At 38.7% G+C, this 7,500-nt stretch overlaps 1 protein-coding gene across 5 annotated transcripts in view; it reads right to left on the bottom strand.

Moving 5' to 3' along the window:
* LOC135210364 (CD109 antigen-like) overlaps window positions 1-7,500 on the bottom strand; it is a 1,440,954-nt gene that overhangs the window by 1,277,616 nt on the left and 155,838 nt on the right. The window lies entirely within an intron of this gene.

Here is a 7,500-nt window from a genome sequence, read left to right as displayed (position 1 = left end):
AAATATTAAAGACTCAAGTCTGGGAATTTGCATTCCCTTATCTAATTAAATTCTCGAGTATCAAGAACCCTCCGCAATAATCACTCAAGGGCAGGCGAAGAGAATTTCACCTCAACAATAGGACATGAGAAAAGCGTCTTACTTATTTAACAATAATAATACGAAGAAGAAGAAAAGAAGGAAAAATAAAGAGGGCACTCGGCTGAGTGGACTCTTCGCATACAAGAAAACACTGTTGGACATTCTTCCCTCCCGCTCTGAATCTTCATAGCCAGCCTATTCAAAGAAATTCAAAGCCTAATTCTAGGTCAGAAGACGGCGAGATCTTTCCCCAGGTCTCACGCAAATCCTTATTCGGATAGAGAACCCGATACGAGTTTGGGTTGCAACCAAAACTAATAAAAAAAAAAATACCTACTGCTTTAGCTGTGATAAAAGCATGAATGAGCGGAATCAAACATTACCTATCTCTCAGCTGAGTACATTTTCTATTCACTACCATGCAGAATTCTAAAAAAGATAGCAGGGAAAGTTCATAGGTTCTCTTTGGTTTCATATTCTCTTGTCAAAATAACCTTCCAACCAACTTGAAAATCCGTCTCCTGGTCAAGGCACGGAATCCTTTTCCAAAAAAGAAGAAGAAAAAAACTTGAACGAAAAGGTCAATCTTCCACGGAAAAGTTGGTGAATTCCATTCTAGAAGCTTGTACGTAAATTAACTACGAAATAATAATAATAATAATTTCACATACTGCAAATAAATAACAATAATAACACTAACAATAAAATAACAAATCTATCTTTAAGCAACATTATTAAAAAAGAAATAATGAGCATACAGTCCCTTCGGCATTACCAACTACGAAGAATAATAAAATGCAGTAATCCTGGATAAATTCCATAACTCCGTATTATATAACTATTGCTCAACTGCTCATCACAAAGGAAGAAAACTTCAAGATTAATAGATTCTGTATTGGCAAAAATAGACCGGATTCCACCACTCAATAGATTCACCCAAATACTTCCGTTGCGGCTGCGATTTTCTTTTGTTCTTTCTAGATCACTTTCATGTGCCATTTATATCTAAACATTATTTATATTCTCGGTACAACAATAAAATATTCATCCAAATACGCGAAGTATCGTAAAGCACAAATGTAATCTTACGAAACTTCAGTGGAGCTCAGCCTTAATCGCCTTTCGAAAGAGCTTTCATTTATTTCTGATTTACTGCATATTTCATTTACAAGAAAGTGACGAAATTCTTTTCAGTTTGGAGAGCAGGGAACGAACTCTACGTTGTATTACAGAAAAAAGAAAACTAAAGTAAAATTCAAGAGAGAGAGAGAGAGAGAGAGAGAGAGAGAGAGAGAGAGAGAGAGAGAGAGAGAGAGATCAAAACAAAAATATCTCTGTATAATGCAGATGCGGGTTTGGGGTGGAATTCGTAGCCCGCCGGTGCCAAAAGCCTTTCATGATTTATCTGAGCCTAACGAATAGATTCAAAATCCTCCCGTAAATAAAAATACGAGGATGGGGGCAATAAACCAACTCAGGCAAGGGAAAACGAGCGAAAATATATAAGCGAAGAGACGGTTTCCGTCAGTGCTTTTGGGAGGGAAGTCAAGGCAAGCGAGTAGGCAGTCCATTTGCAAATTTATTTTTGCCTCTGACAAATCACGGCGCAATTCTCATGGCGCGAAGAAAATGCTGAGATGTTGGCTCCCATTTCGTCTCATCATGTGACGTATACACATCCATATGAGAGTATTTTTAAATTCCGACGACAGTGATGGCAGCGACCCGTAATACAGCATTTTTCTATTGTGATCATCTTAATAACATTAGGATTTTAGAAATGCTCTAGTTTCTTTCAGGCAAAGGTCTCGAAAATATCTACTCATTTAAATATATACGCTATAATTGCAGGCACCAAAATTCACACGAATATCTGGAGTCACTCTTCCTAGCAATAAATAACCATAGTAGTCATCATAAATCAAGACAGCTTGAATACAGGCATGACATTTAAGAAGCTAACGAGAAGAGAACCGAGTAGAGGAGAAGAGGAGGAAGAAGAGGATCTTGGTGGGATGCCAGATGAAGGATGCTGCGGAAGAGAATGAATTCAAAAACAAACATTACTCCAGACCGGAGGAACACTTCTGCCAAAGATTTGCCTCCGACTAATGAGGGATGAATGCAACCCATTAAAAGACTCCGATGGAGCATTAAAACGAACTTTTGGGATTAAAAAGTTGTAAGAGGGTATAAAAATGTAGTCATATCTTAAAACCCTGCCTTCCTGAGGAGGGGTACCTCAATTTCAAGACCTCATTTCGCAAAACTTGGAACCTGATAGGAGAGTCAAAGAGGAGTCACAGGATCTTTAGGGATTTTCTCCTCTTTCTCGATTTTATTTGCATACTGATCTTTCCTTATATTTTACCTTCCAAGAGCTAAAAATTGCTTAAGATTTAGGTCACAATTTGAAAAATTATTTTCATGCTCGTAAAGAGAGAGAGAGAGAGAGAGAGAGGAAAGTTCTAAAGCCTAAACAAATTATTTCATTTGTATTGTAATTCATTAAAAAAAATGAGTTCATACCACAAATATCCATTTGTTATTTAGTCTCTGCAATCAAATAATAATAATAATAATAATAATAATAATAATAATAATAATAATGTAATTGTTCTTGTAGAAAAAAAGACAGACAAAGAAATATAGTTATTAACTATGGCTTAGTACTTTAAACCTTGTAACAACTGTTCGTTTAAGTTCATACCAACGCGTCTACGCCACCTGTGCGATATCCATATGGATTTTTGTCCGCAACAGCATAGCTGAGATTTTAAAGTTGGGATAAGCCTAAAGGAGCCTGCTGTCTAGATAACAATCATATTCATCAACGCCACAGGGAAAGGGGATACTTTTTTTTTTTTTTTTATTCTTAACATTCGGGAATTGGATCCTTTATCTTCACTGGTCATATCAAACGGGTAATTTGCAAGACATACGATAATGATTTCTTTTACCATAACAACAATGGTGGAAAATGAATCAAACCAAACTAGCACCCAAAACACCATTAATTTCGCACAAACCTTTCCACCAGAATGAGACAGTAACAACATTGTTACCAACCAAGACTAATCAAATAGAACTTAATAATCACAAAGACATGTGCGTGGCCAACGATATGGAGAACAAGCCAGAGTGGGCAAGATTTTCCTTGGAACAACAACAGCTACAAAAAAAAGAGAGGGAACAGCAAAAACGAAAATAAAAACGAGATGCACTGCGACACCATGAAGAATAATGTCAACGGCAACTTCCCCACACGCGTCCATGTGACAGCCTTTCGAATGAACGTATTTGATCCGATGTAAATGCATTAGTTGTGTCAGGGAAGAGAAACGAAGGAACGGGGTGGAGGAACGGGCAATGGAAAGCGTGGAGAGAGAACTACCAATGAGAGAGAGAGAGAGAGAGGGAGGGAGAGAGAGAGAGAACAACACACGTGAATTAGTCTAAAGTTTAGGAGGATACCTACTATCGTGCAAGGGAAGATTAGAGGGGAGGTGGTGTAGAGAATGGCAAGTTGAAAGAGGGGAAAAGCAAGGGGACGCGACCACTAGTAGGGAAGGAGGGGAGGGCATAGGAGAGGAAAGAAGGAGAGGACAATCCGTGGGATAAGTGATGCGGGGAGGGATGAGGACTACAAAGTAGTGGCTGGGGATGGGTGGGGAGGGGGGGGGGGGGGGGAACTGATGTGATTTGTAACGCAGCTGGTTCGGGGACCACTGGTCCACACTATCCACGTGCACCACTAGAGAAGAAGGTCTGGCATGGGGGCGGGGGGGGGGGGTGGGGTGGGGTGGGGGGGGGGGGGGGGGGTTGTCTAAACACCGTATTTTTACACCATTGCTCTCGAGATAAACCCTTCTACCCTTTATACAATAGTTTTTTTTTCTGTTCTCTTTTCACTATTTTGGGGGACGGAATTGTTTCTCGAAACCGCTTGTAGTATTGGTCACTGTAATAAATAATAATAATAATAATTAATTAATTATTATTATTATTTATTAACACCATCGTTTTTGTTGGTGAACAGAAGGCTCATTAGTGCCTTCCTAGACGCGTAAATCTAGCAGTGTTTATCTATAAAGATGTGAAGCAGAGTTGAAGCTTTATTTGCTTTATAAAAGAGAAATGAAGCAAATGGGAGAAACACTCACGTCATCAAGGGACCTTTTATGCTTACTGAACCCCCCCCCCTTACCTGCCCCCCCCCCCAACCCCCCCCCCCCCCCCACAAAAAAAAAACCCCCCCAAAAAAAAAAAAAAAATTCTTACTTGGCCAAGTAAAGAAATTAAACTATATCAAATCGGTATACTTTCGAGACAAAGAATTTTAGTTTCTTGAAAACAGCAGTAGCTCATGCCAAAGATCAGCAGGCTAGTTGTGATTCGACTTTCACAAATTGTAAAGACGAAATTTTCGGTGGCAATGATGTGAGATTAATCTTAATAGCCGAAAGAGTTTTCTAAGAAACTGGTCATCTGTAACGTATATCTCTATATACTAAATCAAAATATTTTTAGAAAACTAGATTAATCTCCGTAATATGTTGACTTTCAAAAAGCCAATACAACTATCAGTGGAGGAACCAATGTTTGTGTGTGTGTGTGTGTGTGTGTGTGTCGTGTCAGAGAGAGAGAGAGAGAGAGAGAGAGAGAGAGAGAGAGAGAGAGAGAGAGAGAGAGGCTGAAATGATCTGGCCTTCACGGGAAACATTCACGATCTGTCAACACTTTTCAAAGTAGATGAAATATAACTTACATCGAACCATCTTTCTATGTTATTTAGTAAACTACACTAATAAAGGATTCTCTGCTTTGATCAAATAATGATTAAAAGCATTAAAGCACGGTACATCATGCACACAGAAAACAGAGGCAAATGTGGATAAAGAGAAACTATTCAGGCCATTCTAAAATGGTCTGTGTAAATATTATGGGAATCACCTAATGGTATAAGGTAAGAGTAATTATCAATAAAACAGAGAGAGAGAGAGAGAGAGAGAGAGAGAGAGAGAGAGAGAGAGCTGGAAAAATTAAGTGGATTCGAAACCCCTAAAAAGACTGTACACAAAAACCAGCCAAAGAGAGATGAAATTCGTAAATAAAATTATTTTATAGGAAAGACGAGTCAATACGTCCGCCCTACAAAGCACAAAGCCATAGAAATGAACAAGAATTAAGGACAAAGAAAACAAGAGCTCCCTACAGGAACACCCTGTACCATCTCCTTGAAGCAATTAGAGAAGGAAGATTAGAAATGTTCACAGAAGGAGAGAGAGAACATAACTGGTACAAAGACTGACAATAAAGACGTTAATTTAAGAACAGAGCGAGAGGGAAAGGAAATAGTCAGAATTAACTGGGAGACAGTAAGACCGGGAAAAAAAGTTCCAACCGAATGAAACTCAGCGAGAGATGGGGTGCAGGGGATTAGGGGACCTTACTTGGGATAAACGAGATTTCTTCAAGGTACTCAGATTGGTATAAAACATAAGAACTACTACTACACCTCGGAGCTCTTCTGGGAACTTAGGGACTTCGTTCGTCAAGAACTGAAAATGCAAAGGAATAGACAAAAGGGGACTTTGTACCAGAACTCACCTGCGCAGAACAACTCCAGAATGGACAAAAAGCGTGCCATCAAGAAGGAAGTGCCAAACACAGTAAACGCATAAAGGCAAAACGAACACGACAGACAAACCCTCACGACCGACGTCAATAGCGACAGAATGAGAGCAGATGTCACGAACAAAATATGTCACAGCAGACATCGGAAATAAAATGTAGTAAAAAACGGAGTATCGAAAGAAAGATTGCGTGTGTTGCAAAAATAAATCAATAAAATAAAATAAAACACGAAGTATGGCAGCAAAAAGCGGAACGATGTGATACGTACATCGGAAAAAAAGATGGTACAGAAGGAAAACAAATAACCAAATGACAAAGATAACTTAATATGAAAATAAACTCCAAGGTAGTATATATAATACATACTCGTCCACTACACATTGCCACCCATACCGACTGCACCAGATTCCCAAATGATATTGCTTTGCGGCTTCTCTATTAGATCATGGGGACCAGCAACATTCAGAACTTCATTTCATTAGCTGATTTCTTACCTGTTACCCACAGCGGTATTTTATCCTTTCACGCGTAATACTAATCTTGCCTATCTCGGTGTGTGTGTGTGTGTGTGTGTGTGTGTGTGTGTGTGTGTGGGGTGGTGGGGGTGGGGGCTAGGATAGGTGGGTGAGCGAGTTCGTCAAGTTTGTAATTACAGCACTTCAATCTGGATTCATGCTAATCTTCATTATATTTTCTAAATGAAATGACTTTTCGTTCTCGGTGCCTAACATAAGCTCAAGAATCACATACTTCGTGGTTTCTAACGGTGCTCTCCTCGAGAAAGGAAGTAAACTATATAACCCCATATATTCACCGATGGTTCTAATCTTCGCTCCTGTGCCATTCATGGATGTCAAAAATTTTCCCAAATATTATAATAAATTATTTTAAATCTCTTATGAACTATTTTGTATTACAGTCTGATGCAAGTATTGATGACTATATTATGATAATTTCATTATCTTTACTTTCCTTGGTTTGCTCCTATCTCACACACTAATGGTACTTCTTTAAAAGGCTAATGCAGGAATTTAATAGATTGCCTTACTATGTTTATTTATTTTTTGACATGTTCTGTAAAAAGAGGCGAAATCTTGCTATCTAGGGCCTTTTTGAATTCTACGAAGTTATGACACATTTCCTTGTTGGCTTCCCAATCTTTTTCCATTGCTTCCCCGATCGTAAATACAGCATATCTTCTACGGACATTGTGTACGGGTCTGTCGTGTCCTTTATAGTTTAAGCTGTAAATTTACATAAAATAAGAAGTACTTCATCGGTCCACTGGGATTTACAAACAAGTTTTGTAGTCGTTACACTATGGTATCTCAATTTTTGCATGCAGCTGACATACTTCCTCGCCTACATATCGTCAATATGGTTTTGCTGAAGGTTTTCAATACCTGCCCTCCACATATCAAAGGGGTCGGTCACATCGTACAGTTTTCCAGTTCTTGTTTTTTGTTGTCTCCCGAAACTATTACGATTCTGTTTTTGCTCTCTCTAACGACCTTTACCGTACAGTTTCTTCTTTACTCAAAACATCGCAAGAAGTGTTCTCCTCACAATCTCCTAAATTCTTTTCTTCTAATATATACAGCTCGCTTTGTTATCTATTCTTTATCTTTGTAATGCACGGTTGGTGGAACACAAAACTTTTTGTTCTATGTTACCTTTAACATTCTTGACTCATTTGCTGATCTATTCCTTCTCTCTTCTTGCGACAGATTGTTGCTTCCGTCCTTATTCTCCGATGTTTCCTAACTAACAACATCATGCCGA

The sequence above is a fragment of the Macrobrachium nipponense genome, chromosome 39 (genome assembly GCF_015104395.2).
Source record: "Macrobrachium nipponense isolate FS-2020 chromosome 39, ASM1510439v2, whole genome shotgun sequence".
Lineage (NCBI taxonomy): Eukaryota > Metazoa > Arthropoda > Malacostraca > Decapoda > Palaemonidae > Macrobrachium > Macrobrachium nipponense.
This window is presented reverse-complemented; position numbering and strand designations above follow the sequence as displayed.